Below are 14,800 nucleotides of genomic sequence, written 5' to 3'. Positions count from 1 at the left end.
ATAAAAATATTTTCTACATGAACCTGTTAGTAAGCTGTAAAATTGCTTGGCGTCTTTCCGTTTGTAAACTGTGATAGGAGATAACAAAGCAGACACACATATTATAGTATCCTATATGGAAAATGTTTTACCAATTAAAAAGGTTCTACAATGGGATATTACAATCATACAAATCATTAATTACCAATTAATTTGTTATTTTATTTAGGTCAAAATATTGTATAGTACATTGGTTTGTAATAACGGTGATTACCGGTATTCTGCTCAGTAATGGGCGCTGTGATTGACACAATAAAGTATCTTGTATGTTAATAAATGATATGATCATCTGCTCAGTAATGGGCGCTGTGATTGGCGCAATAAAGTATCTTGTATCTTAATAAATAATAATAAATAAGCTTTATTTAGAGTCGGCATAGTGTACAAACAAGGACATAACATAAGCTCTAATAAACTTTAAACCGACATATAATAAGATTTATAAGAGATGTTTAATAGACAATTCCTGTCTCCTACATACATGTTATATTGGAAATTTTCCCTAAATCGACAAGAGTTCAACTATAAGAACAATTGGTATAAAAATCGAAAAAATCTAAATTCTATCCGCATCTTCAGGATATATATAAAAAGGTTATATACGCAGAAAGAGTGCACCCTCAGAGAGTGCACCATTTATAAGCTAGAAGAGAAATGTGACAGACAAACCATTTACACCATGCATGTGGTCATTGTGTACGGGAAGCCGGACGACCAGAGAGTATAATGAAAGGACCTACGTCAAATATGATGGGGGAAACTAATGTGCCACGATATATGAGGGTAGAAATGCCCTTTACCGTCAGGCGTCAAACGGTCATTTTCGGCTTCAATTAGCGTCAAATTGGTTAAAATTTTACCGCGATTCGTAAAAATATCCTTATCGTGATTCGTCAGAGGTCTCAAATAATTATCGTTACCGTTATTTTTGGAAAAAAATTAACGTGATTCGTCAAAATCAGTCGATTTTTTTTATCGTCTAAAAGAAAGTGTGCATTTTATCGTCATGCACCAAAAATTACCGTTCACTTCATTTGGCAAGAATTTTTACCGTTATTCGTCATGAAGGTACCCCCATTACTACCCTCATATATAATTGTGAGGGCAAATTCATATTTGTGATTTTTTTTTATTTTACTCTGCACATGCAATTTATCTAGAATATATATATTAATATGAAAAATTTTTGAAAGAAGAACCGTAAAATAATTTTTGTATTTTTTTTTATAAAGATCTTGATGTTTTTCGTAATTCTATTAATGTTGCAAACTATTTTTGCAAAGGTATTTTAATTAAAAAAATGTGTCAGAATGGTAATTCTCATCCTTTCAGCCAAATACCACACAAAGGCGGAGCAAACCGCATCATCTCGATAATAAATAAAATCATATACACGAAAATTTACATGGAAAGGACAACAGTTAGAGTAAATGTTTAACCTTATTTTTGTCACGTTATAAATGTTTATAACAAAATATTTTGAAGAAATAGTAGGAAATGTTCAACCGAATTATTTAACACTATGTATAAAGAGAAAACAACAAGTTTCACAGTTTCATAAACTGCCGGCGGATACGAGATCGTTTATGTGACATTTCAGGTGAAAAATATATCAAGGTAAGTTTTATTACGTTTAGATAAAAAAAATATCATTGATTTATTGATTGAATATCTTATCTAAGATCTTATAATAATCTGTTTTACCACTAGGAATACACAAAAACCATATAAAGTAAAATGTTAAATATTGTGAAACTTCTAGCTTTCATCACAAAGTCTTCTTGCTTGGATACCTGCATCGCAGAAGAGTACGAATGGCAGTAGTGCGACTGCAGCAGACAGAACATATCCCTTAGTCTAACTTTGGCTAATAGACCACTTTTGAGTTATGTCCTTCATCGGGTAAGTTCGTCAATTATGCGCGCCTTTATGACGTCTTTTACCAGATAGAGCTAGGGACCACCTGTATCCCTGCACTATTTAAAGTTCATCAAGCGCCTTCGTGATCGTCATTATGCAGGATAAACCAGAAATAATTGTTGTTCCGTAGGTTCTTAATCACAATGCCCTAATGACAGCAGTGCTGAATATCAATTATAAGAATTTAATTTGCCGAAAAATTCCTGCAATATAGCATCATATTGTTTCAACCGCTCAACATGGGAAGGAAGTGACGGTGCCCCAAAGCGCACGAATGTTTGAAAACTGCCGTATCAAATGATATATTTGGTTAAGCATGATACATTCATAAAATATCTTTACGCCGTCGATTTCGTGGCGTCATTGCCGTTGCTAAAAATTGTCATTTTTTTAACTGAAAACCACGTGACCAGAATAATAAAATCGACGCCATTATGAGATTTGCTGTCCGGCTGTAAAAGCAATGTTTTTGACGGAAATGCAACGAACTCGGAAGTGGGCGTACTCGGACCAATAAACTTATTAATTTTGTAAAAAAATGTTTACTTCCGTACTCCTAACAACAAAATTATTATATTAGAATTTACCTGTGTACGTTGTTTTATTTAACGCCATTTTGTCCAAGGTAAGAGTTGTCTTATTTACACTCTTCCTACATCTTTTTTATTACTACCTGTAACGTCTATGTTATATAGGCACCCACGTTTTAATATTGTATTTATATTGTGTCATAGGTCAAACTTATTCGTTCAGTGTATGTTTACTTGTTTTTTTTTTAAATGTCTTTTTGATCCAGTTAAGCAATTTCAATTGATATTTTATAGTGTGTCTTTTTACGTTGTAATGTTACACTACTGTCTCAGGTTAGGATGAAGGTTGGTGCCTGTTAATACCGCTGCATTTTTATGCACCTTTCCTAAGTCAGGAGCCTGTTATTCAGTGGTTGTCGTTTGTTGGTGTGATTCATAGGTGTTTCTCGTTTTTCGTTTTTTATATAGATTAGACCGTTGGTTTTCCTGTTTGAATTGTTTTACACTAGTCATTTTGGGGCCCTTTATAGCTTGCTGTTCGGTGTGAGCCAAGGATCCCTGTTGAAGGCCGTACTTTGACCTATAATTGTTAACTTTTTATACATTATGACTTGGATGGAGAGTTGTCTCTTTGGCACTCATACCACATCTTATTTATATATTCTCTTACAATCAACCTAATAACGATATCGATCAGAATTTGTTTAGAGTTACGGCTTCATAAGCTTGAGTTTTTGAAATAGAAAGATTTTAGTATGATTGCCAATGAGAGAACTCTCCACCAGAGACAAAATGACGTAAAAGTCATATAACAACTATAGGCCACCGGGGAACGTCCTTCAACAATGAGCTAAACCAATACCGCATAGCAAGCGATAAAAGTACCCGCTATGCCAAATGTAAAACAATTTAAACGAGAAAACTAACGACCTGATTCACGTACAAAATAATAAACATAAAAGAAATATGATATACAGCAACAAACGACAACCACCGAGTTACAGGCTCCTGACTTGGGACATGGACATTATGGACATGGACATACAGAATGTGGCGGGGATAAACACGTGTGCGGTCACCAAACCCTCCCCATAACATAGGAAACAGGACAGTGGTGTAACATCACCACATAATAACTAACTATAAAAATCATTTGAGAAAGCCTTGACTCATCAGCTCGACACAAAGTACAAAAACAATTAACAAAAACACTAAAGACACAAAGTACAGATCTCACAGTTACTAAAATCCAGATCAAAGCTAATAGCAATTAATTAAAAAAAATCATGTATCTGAGACTTAATTATCAATAAGTACACATCCAATGGACTAAGTGTAAAGACGCCATTCTTTATATGCCTGTAATTCAGTGGTTGTCGTTCGTTCATATCTGCCATTTTTGTTTTTCGTAAATTGTATTGTATAAATTAGGCCGGTAGTTTTCTCGTTTGAAACATTTTTCATGTCGGGCACCTTTATAGCTGACTGTACGGTATGTCTTTTTACCCCCTTAGGGGTATTTATGAATCACAATGTCTGTCTGCTTCGCGTCAGGTGCATAACTTTTGCATCATGGGCTACGGTGGGATGTGTCATATATATACAAAAGTCAGGTAACTCTGACCTTGACTTTGACCTTTGACCCCTATGATAGTAAAAACTTTCAATTTGTGTCCAGCTCAAAAACTTTTGTACCATTTAACTTATAACCAAACTTTCACTATATATGACCTTGACTTTGACTTTCGATCCCTATGATAGTTAACCATGTCTAATTTGTGTCCTACACAGAATTTGTACCACAGAACTTACGTTGACCAAACTTGGTATGCTGATAAATCATTGGATGTGACCTTTGACCCCTATGATAGTATAACCTTGTACAATTTGTATCCGCTCATAACTTTTGTATTGTTTAACTTCGGATAACCAAACTTAATAGTATGCATTGGATGGGGATGTGTCACATACTAAAGTCAGGTCACTCCGACCCTGACTTTGATCCCTATGATAGTTAAATCGTGTTTGATTTTTGTCCTACACATAACTTGTACCATAGACCTTAGGTTGAACAAACTTGGTAGGCTGATACCTCATGGGATGGGGGTGTCATATATCATATATCATATATCATAGTCAGGTAACTCTTACCTTGAATTTTACCTTTGAGTCCTATGATAGGAAAACCTTGTACACTTCGTATCTGGCTTGAAACTTTTGTACCGTTAAACTTAAGTTAACAAAACTTGGTAAGCAGTTGCATCATGGGCATGGGGGAAAGGGGGGGGGTGTCATATACCAAAATCAGGTCACTCTGAACTTGACCCCTTTGATAGTTAAACCTTGCCTCAATGTCTCAATTGTGTCCTGCACATAACTTTTGTACCATAAAACTAAGGTTGACCAAACTTATGCTGGTACACCATGGGATTTTTTTTTTGGGGGGGTGGGGGGTGGGGGGTCATAAATCAAAGTAAGGTCTTTCTGACCTTGAATTTGACCTTTGACCCCTTTGATAGTAAAACATTGTCTGATTTGTTGTTGGTGCATAACTTTGTATTGTAGCACCTAGATAGACAAAAATGTGTATGCAGAAGCATAGTACTGACATTGACCTTGACCTTTAATTTCTGAATTTGTTCCTGGGTCAATATATTTTTTTCCAGATTAACCTATCAGTAACCATGTGTCAATCTAACTCAGAGGCAATGCTTATATAAAATGAAAGGCTGAAAACCAAATATCGCAAAATGTCATTGCCCCAATACTGAATTTTAGAGCAGCAAATAAAATGCAAGTACGGGGGTATTAGTCCAGCTATGCGGACAGCTCTAGTTCTCATTGTTGAAGGCCGTCCAGTGACCTATAAATGCTCTTATCTTCATCATTTGAACTCTGGTGGATAGTTGTCTAATTGGCAATCAACTGAAGTTTAGAATAAAATTAGGAAAAGGTTCATAAAAGTAATTTGAAAGGAAAATTCTACATACTATACACTTTGAAAATGAGAGCTAAATCGCTTTACATTACCAACCTTCCCATTATGCATATCGAGAACATGTGAAAACGCCTTATTCTCATCAGAATGTGATGAAACAACTATTCTTTTTCGGCTCATTTCTTTAAGCAAAAAAAACTATTTTCAGATATAATTTTTTCCTGAGGCCACTAACTTGCATCAAAAAGAAAATAATACGTTTTTAGTTTTATAATTAATTAAGCTATATTTATTCTGAGTTGTTTGATTAGCACTAAAATAAGTCACTGATTTGTCAAAACTCCCCCAGACTTTGTACTAAATATATAATACATAAGGTTGCACAAATTTCATTTTATTTCATTTCATCCACATACAATATTGTATACGTTTTATTTTAGTATGCATCAGCTTATTATTTTGTGGACTCTCGTTGGAATGGTGGCGACACAAGCAATTCTTCCTCTAGGCGAAACTGGTAAGATACAGGATTTTTTTACGATAAATCGTAAGACACCGACCATTGACTTTTTTGTAAATGGAAACAAAATTTTCTTTTTTCTTTCTTTCTGAAACTAAATCTTTTTAAATAATTTAGAATCAAACAATTTATTTAAAACCCATACTCTCCTAGATAATTGGTCAGTGTCCTATTCAAATGCAATATTTATGTACATTTTTTTTTATTACTACAATTTTACCGTCAAATCCTAAATATTTATGTTTATGTTAAAACTAAAGAGTGAGCCGCCATTTCGACTTGCTGAACTCAACAGATGTTCGATTACATTTAATACAATAAAATCGAGAATAAAACAACACCTACATACAAGTAACGGAATAAAGCTTCAGTTTGACATTTTTCTTTCTTACTAATGTATGACATCGTGTTTTGGCATGACGTTGATGCGCCAAAGCAATTCATGAAATAAAATTTTAAATTAGAATGAAATTAAATCCCGCGAAATAAATTATAATTATATATTATAAACGCTTTATAAGAAATTTGATGAAACTGTAATTTAGTAAATGTTGGAAAAGTTAATGCTATTTGACATTGTGTTCTGTTCATAAAACACAAAACCAGATGTAACTGTAGATGTTTTTTCCACGATACAAATGTATAGGAATATTGACTGTATAAATTCAATTTTGAACATTCATGGTTTTTTTTCCTTCTTGTCAACAGAGCCATTAGAAGGACCATGCCAATGTATTATGAGTTGCTGTCAACATCATTTACAAATCCGAAGGATTCCGGGTTTACCTTTCGATCCTCTCAGATTCACCTATCAGTGTTGCGGTTGTATTGACTGTCCCCCTCAAGTTCCGAGGAATCCCGAAAGTGAATTTCCTGTTGTTACTATATTAAACGGACAACTTGTTGAACTTGATGTTAACTGACATTGTGCCATTAAATATTTTCTACTTTTTCGTTAGTTGTGCTATAATCTAACTCTTAATCTTTTGTATGACGAGGTCATTCGGATCCAAAATTGAGCTGGATTCCTTTAAGCAATGAGGGCTGAAAACACGATTTTGATTTGAATAAGGAATGAACCAACCATGCAATCACATAAAGTCAAAATTATTGTGGGCTATTTAAGACGTTTCACTTTCAACGCTGTTTACTATATAAGAGCGAATGCGCTAGCTTGTACGGACAAGGTAATTGTAATACCCCCCCCCCCCCCCCCCCCAAAAAAAACAACCAAAAAAACACACACACACACAAACAGGCACGCACACATACACACACACACTCCGTTCATGGAGCTTTTGTTATTCCTCACATTTGAATTATTTGGTCGATAATGGATATATAGATATAAAATCTGTCATTCAGGTTCTTTCGGTCTTTAAGTGTTTAAGTAAACAGTATGGGTGTAATTGGTAGAGAAAATAATAGGCTTAACCAGAGTTAATAACATCTAGAAAACCTCAGTAGATCGGTTAATCACAATCTAGTGGCTATGTTTTCCATCTGATTGGATAGATAAACGATAAGAAATGCTTATAAAGCTCACATGGCCCTTAAGACCTAACAAGTAATAAAATACCAAGAGTCTATGGAAAATAAGAAGATGATTGCCAATGTGACTACTATCCAATAGAGACCAAATGATGCAAGCAATTATATGTCATCGTACTGTCTTCTACAGCGAGGAGAACCTATACGTAAGCAATTATATGTCATCGCACTGCCTTCTACAGCGAGGAGAACCTATACGTAATCAATTATATGTCATCGCACTGCCTTCTACAGCGAGGAGAACCTATACGTAAGCAATTATATGTCATCGCACTGCCTTCTACAATAAGGAGAACCTATACGTAAGCAATTATATGTCATCGCACTTCCTTCTACAGCGAGGAGAACCTATACGTAATCAATTATATGTCATCGCACTGCCTTCTACAGCGAGGAGAACCTATACGTAAGCAATTATATGTCATCGCACTTCCTTCTACAGCGAGGAGAACCTATACGTAATCAATTATATGTCATCGCACTGCCTTCTACAGCGAGGAGAACCTATACGTAATCAATTATATGTCATCGCACTGCCTTCTACAGCGAGGAGAACCTATACGTAAGCAATTATATGTCATCGCACTTCCTTCTACAGCGAGGAGAACCTATACGTAATCAATTATATGTCATCGCACTGCCTTCTACAGCGAGGAGAACCTATACGTAAGCAATTATATGTCATCGCACTTCCTTCTACAGCGAGGAGAACCTATACGTAATCAATTATATGTCATCGCACTGCCTTCTACAGCGAGGAGAACCTATACGTAATCAATTATATGTCATCGCACTTCCTTCTACAGCGAGGAGAACCTATACGTAATCAATTATATGTCATCGCACTGCCTTCTACAGCGAGGAGAACCTATACGTAAGCAATTATATGTCATCGCACTTCCTTCTACAGCGAGGAGAACCTATACGTAATCAATTATATGTCATCGCACTGCCTTCTACAGCGAGGAGAACCTATACGTAAGCAATTATATGTCATCGCACTTCCTTCTACAGCGAGGAGAACCTATACGTAATCAATTATATGTCATCGCACTGCCTTCTACAGCGAGGAGAACCTATACGTAATCAATTATATGTCATCGCACTGCCTTCTACAGCGAGGAGAACCTATACGTAAGCAATTATATGTCATCGCACTGCCTTCTACAGCGAGGAGAACCTATACCGTATAGTAAGCTATGAAAAGCCCCGAATTAAACAATGACAAATGTAAAAACAATCAACCAAGAAAATATTGTACAAAATAATTAACCAAAAACAAATAAGATAGACAGCGACCAACGACAACCACTGAATTACAGTGCTATGATGATATTTTTTTACAAAGCGGGGTTTTTTTCCATGTCACAATATCGATTTTATCATATTCTTACAAATGAAGAGTGGGTATGCTTTTGTGAAGCCTGCTTACATATTCTCTAGATCTTAACTACCACAAAATAAATTGAAGAAGTTCTTTGACATGATATTGTTTTTGACAATAAAGCCATTCAAATGTAGAGGACAAGTAATCTGAACAAAAACACAGAGCGAGAACTAAAGCAATTTGAATATAGTTTTTTTACAATTATATATATAAATATTTCATACAAAATTATTTTGTATAACAATACAAAAATTTTGAGAAGACGTTGAATAGCGGAAGTTGTTTTTCTTCCTTCTGTCTTGTATATATGTTTTCATTGGCCCAAAGAACACATACCTTAAAATAATACAATTGTAAAAGTTCATGTTATATAATCTTACAATTTTTTCCGTGAGAATAAATTAATGAAATGTTTTTCTTCATTTTATTCACCGAAGCATAAAACAACCAAATAGATTTTTACAACCGTGTTTGATCAAACAAATAAAGTTACAAAATACGACGAAAACACGGTAATTGCAACAGTTTACTCCTAAGCTTGATAGCTAGGCAACTGTTAGCGGTAAAGAAAAACAACTCAAAATACATGTGATTCGTTAAAAAAAGGTTGGTTTTTGTGACATTTAGTGGCAAATAAAATATAAAAAAATATTGTGAGCTAATACTTAATTGGTACTACATTCCTGCAAATACTGAACTAAATTTTTCGAAAACATTTTTAAATATTACAGAACGCATCTACGGTAGATTAGTTTATAGATGTTTAAAAAAAACCCAGTAAAATGAAAATTAATATTTACTTAAAAATCTCATTCGTTATGTTCATTGGAATGTTTTTTATCTACCTGTTCTGCTTAAAGAAATTATCTAAATCGTTGTAGAAGAAACAGTTAAAAGTCATTAAAAAAGGTTTTGTTCCCATGCTTTTAATACATTGACTAAGTATTTAAAGGTGTGTACTGTTGAACTACTTCTGTACTGCACCTTCGTATTTTGTATAACTTTATCTAAAAGATCTAGATAACACTAAGATATAAAGGTCAACATTTGTTTTATGTGTCATAAAACACAAAATATCGGGTATAAAAATATGGGGTTTCCCTTTAAATTTTATGTTTTTATGTGTAATTCCTGATGTTTTTACTAATTCAAGGTAAAAAAAGAAAATACGTACATTTAAGAGAATAAAATTGAGAATGGAAATGGGGAATGTGTCAAAGAGACAACAACCCGACCAAAGAGCAGAAAACAGCCGAAGGCCACCAATGGGTCTTCAATACAGTGAGAAAATACCGTACCCGGAGGCGTGCTTCAGCTGCCCCCTAAACAAAAATATGTACTAGTTCAGTAATAATGGACAATTAATAGTAAACTATTGACATATTGATTATTAGGGGATAATTAGAAGTAATCAAAACAAGTCGGCAAATACTGGACACAGAAAGAATGTAAAACAACTGTTGTAGAACGTCATAAGTTCGTAGTGAAACGAAGTCTTGCATACATTGTACCAACTTATTGACGAGTTCACAGTACTTTTCTTCAATAATCTTCTTCATGATTGATTGATTGATTGATTGATTTTTGGTTGCTTAACGTCCAGTGGCAAATATTTCATGCATGTTCAGGACGAGAAAATGAGCGTTCATCAGTGCTCAATGCTAAATACAATTGAAATCCACGCCAGACATGTACGGAAAGCAACAAAATCCAAAGTGTCGCTATTTAGGTGCACCAAGAAAGTCTTAGTTAAACTTCATAATCGTAAGAAAAATGTTTTAGTTTGAAAGCTAAACAAGAATATCTCTTTAAATGACTATCGCTTGACCCCTTATAAGATCTGAGCTAATCCGCCACTATTCCATGGAAAGAGTGTATCAAGTCATAAATATGATAATCATTTCTAAAATTCCCAAAACAGACAGTGTAATAAGAACTATTTGTAAATACATATCAAACAAAAAGCCGCATACCAATCGTTTTTCTCGATTACTCTTCATCTTCAAAACTTAAGACAAGCAATTTCAATACTGGAAACATGTCAGATTTTAACATTGTTTAAGTTTTAGTGTTTTGGATTATACTAATCGTGAAGAAACTGTATACTGAGTTCATCATCGATTTAAGTGGGATTCATACTATAGTTTATAATATGATTAGTCATTGCAAAATGCAATACTGAAATCACCTGACAAGATCAACACCAAACATCTATAGTGATATATAATACCGAAACCAGCGTAAAATACCCCTAGAGAAATATAATCCATATACTATTGGAACAGCATGTCACGACTAGTACCAAAAAACCTTAGTGCAAAACAATACTGAAACACCTGTCACGACCTTCGTCAAACAGTCTTAGTGCTCTACAATATCAAGACAATCTTTTCACGATCAGAGTCAAATATCCACTGTACAATACAATTTTGAAACAACCTGACACGACCAGCTTTAATTAAATGATATGGCACAACATGCGTCAAATATCCACCAGTGAAATACTGCAATACTGTAATAGGGTATCATGACCGCCGTCAGAAGGCACAAGTGCAATCCAATACCAAAACAAGCTGACACGACCTGTGTCTGATATGCATATTACAGTACAAAACTGAGAGAAACTAACAGGACTGGCGTCAAATAGCCATTTTGCAATACAGTACTGAATAATTCTAACAAGAGCAGCGTCGAAAAGCTTTAGTGTAATCCAACAATTTAATAGTCTAACACGATCAGTTTCAAATATTATTAGTGGAATACAGCACTGAAACAACATCTAATACCCATGCAAGTTCATGCTGCAATACAATGCTGAACAGAAAACACCATTAGCGGCGTAAAATATCCACACTGCATTACAATACTTAAACAGTCTGAAACAACCAATGTAAAAAAAAGCCATGCTTGCAAAGGGTCGATTATTGACTATCCTTACTTTTAAATGGGTGAAAAGGATTACAAAGCTATGTTTTTGGCTCTAATTTTCACGACCAGACTCAAGCTGGCGAAGATTAAATCAGCCAACAATCAGACCCCATCAAAACAGCAAATAACGCATCTTCAAGCTAACGAGCACGGCGCCGGTGAATGTTAATAATAATGATAGCAATAAATGCGTCAAACTTGCCAAGCATATACAAATCATGAAGTACACTTTTTAAAGGCTGATAAACAAAAAATGACAGATCTCCTTAGAAACAAGAAAGAACAAAACAGAAAAAAGTGAAAACTTTTTTCTACGGATTTGTTTGCTAAGGTGTCAAACAGATGAGGACCATGCTGAACATTCTTGCCTACCTTACATCCTCCCCAACTAAAATTTATCTTTTGAGTACCACTTTTATGTAAACTCTGTTAATGTACCTGTTGTCATTTCATTTTGAGTTCATGCCGGTCTTATAGGTTTGCCAAATACTCGAATTCCTGAGATGACATATCCTTTTATTTGTTCATGATGGGCCTCATTGTTGCATTTCATGTTTCAATACATGATAGCTAAAACCTCGGTGGTCGATTGTTGTTTCCACACAATAGTCAACGCAAAAGTGCATGCATGGTATTTTTTTTTACCTAAAGTTTATTCTATATATGAAGTACCTTTACTTTTTTTATTCTAGCATCACTGATGAGTTTTTGCAGGAGAAAACGCGCAGATGGTGTACAAACTATAAGCCTGGTATCTTTCATGAGTTTTTGAAGACGAAAACGTCCATATGGCGTACGCAATTATAAGCCTGTTACCTTTGATGAGTTTTTTACCAGAGTTTTGTGAATTTGGTAAATAGCAAAAAAGATATAGAAAGTGAATTACATTTTGATATGGAACGATGAAACAATAAAGTGAGCCTCCTCATGGGGTTTTTGATTATGTGATTACTTGGCCGTTTTTATAGTGATTATTTGATTACCAGATCAAATATTTCATGATTATATGATTATTTGATAATCTTGTTTAAAAAATAGTTAATGAGTATGTGATAATATTGGCAAAAAAATTGTGATTAAGTGATTATATTGGCAAAAAAAATGTGATTATGTGATACTAACTTGGACACCCCCATGAGGGGCCTCTTAAGTCGGGTGGAAATTATTACGTGTTTACATAATCAAGACGATGTTCTTGAAGTATAATCATACCCTGCTCTGCCTGATTTTTTTTATGAACAAGCTGACAGCTAACAGTCCACAGGAAGACATGTCACCCTACCTGAACTCATTTTTCTGATTCCGAGCAAACCATTCCTTGCTCATAATCTTAAATGTCACCTGCTTGATGGAGAAGCAGCAGATACCAATTTCAAAGTCTCTGGTTTGACCCGACCGGTGTCAAATCGTAACTGAAATGTAATTAAGAATTGAATGCTTCTGTTTGTAATTTAATTGTGGTGTAAAAGCGTTGATCGGAGCACATTTTATATGAAACGCGAGAGCACTTCATATTAAAAATGTGCACTCGATGAACGTTATTACAACCCAATAAAATTATAAAAAGAAGCATTCAATTATTATGATTACATTGTTATGATTCAGCTATAACCATAAAATAAAGAGTTATGTCAAGCTTTTCGTTTGTTTTTCAATGCATTGTTTTAAAATTGCCATGGAAAGCACGTGCAGTCATTGTTGTTGTATTTTATACTGAAATAAAATATAATATTGGAGTGCCTTGCGATTGTTATCAATCAATCAACATTTTTCTATTCTAATAATTAAAACATACATGTTATGTAATTATAAGATAATAAAAGAATGATCATACACCAGAGCAACAATGTTAAGATAAAAAACTATAGGATCGGTGTTATTGTTTGTGTCCAACCTGTTTAAATTCAAACTTTGCAAAGACTATTTCAGGTGAATACAATCATTTAAAATTTTTCAGTGAAAAAAATTCTAAATTAGCTTAATCATCATGGAAGCTTATCATTGTTGATTCAAAATGTACTTCAGAAAATTAATTGTTTTTGAAATAAAGTCAGACGTACACATTACAATAAGCAAAACAAATGTTTATCTTTATTGGTAAGACAATAAACTTATCTAGTTAGCAAGTTTTGACAACGTAGTGTATTATAGATCGAGTGTACTTTCATTTGTTACACAGAAGTCATAACTTGATAAATTCTTTACTTTGATAACATGTGTGACGATACTACACTTAATTAAAGTCAAACTTCCTCCTTCCTTTATACCCTATTGAATACGACTAAGTCTGTTTCTTATTTGTGAAATCGTGACCTATTGAAATTTAAGAATATAATTGTTCAGATTTGTTATGTTATACACTTGTTAAAGTTAAAACCATTTAAAACCTGTTTGTAACTTCCTTGAATGTTTTTGTTTGGACCCAGATTGTGTAATGTCAAAATATAAGTATCGACAGGATGTTGGACAGTTAGTGTTTATAATTGTTTAGCAAAGCATAGTATTAATAATATATATATATATATTGGAAGATCTGACTACAGTATATGATTGACAAGCTTTACGAATAAGGTATTAAAAGGATTTACAAGTTATCATGAATCGTAGTCTCTATTTATGAGCGGTATAAACAACATCCCTGTAGGATTTGATATAGAGTTTCTACAGGTACAACACAACTTCCTAACCCACTCCTTGTATCAATGAACAAAATTAACAAAGGTTTTGAGTAATTTGTGATTACAAAACCCTTGGCATGTTAATTTAGGGGACGACCACTTGATTTTCGGGGGGTGGGTTGACAATGAATAAATTGGCCTGCTCAGAACTGATAATAAATAACTCTGCACAGACAAAAAAAAAAAGATCAATCCGGAAAAAAATTCTCCTGGTCATCCGGTCATCCCAGAATATCAAATGGTCGTCCCCTTACAAGTTATACATAGATTAGGTTCGTGAAAATACACAACCTCATAACAGACACGGTC

The 14,800-nt window shown here is 34.2% G+C and overlaps 1 long non-coding RNA gene across 2 annotated transcripts; it reads left to right on the top strand.

Moving 5' to 3' along the window:
• The first annotated feature begins 1,452 nt into the window (after positions 1–1,452).
• LOC127720734 (uncharacterized) lies at positions 1,453–6,897 on the top strand. 2 transcript variants are annotated; one of them, XR_007990970.1, is made up of 3 exons: positions 1,453–1,656; positions 5,868–5,944; positions 6,656–6,897. It is a non-coding gene; the product is annotated as an uncharacterized LOC127720734 (long non-coding RNA). The 2 variants fall into 2 exon arrangements; XR_007990971.1 differs by lacking the exon at positions 1,453–1,656 and adding an exon at positions 1,850–1,941.
• Positions 6,898–14,800: the final 7,903 nt, after the last annotated feature.

This window comes from Mytilus californianus, unplaced genomic scaffold, assembly GCF_021869535.1.
Source record: "Mytilus californianus isolate M0D057914Y unplaced genomic scaffold, xbMytCali1.0.p SCAF_11, whole genome shotgun sequence".
Lineage (NCBI taxonomy): Eukaryota > Metazoa > Mollusca > Bivalvia > Mytilida > Mytilidae > Mytilus > Mytilus californianus.
The sequence above is the reverse complement of the archived record's forward strand: the minus strand, read 5'-3'. Positions and strand labels throughout refer to the sequence as shown.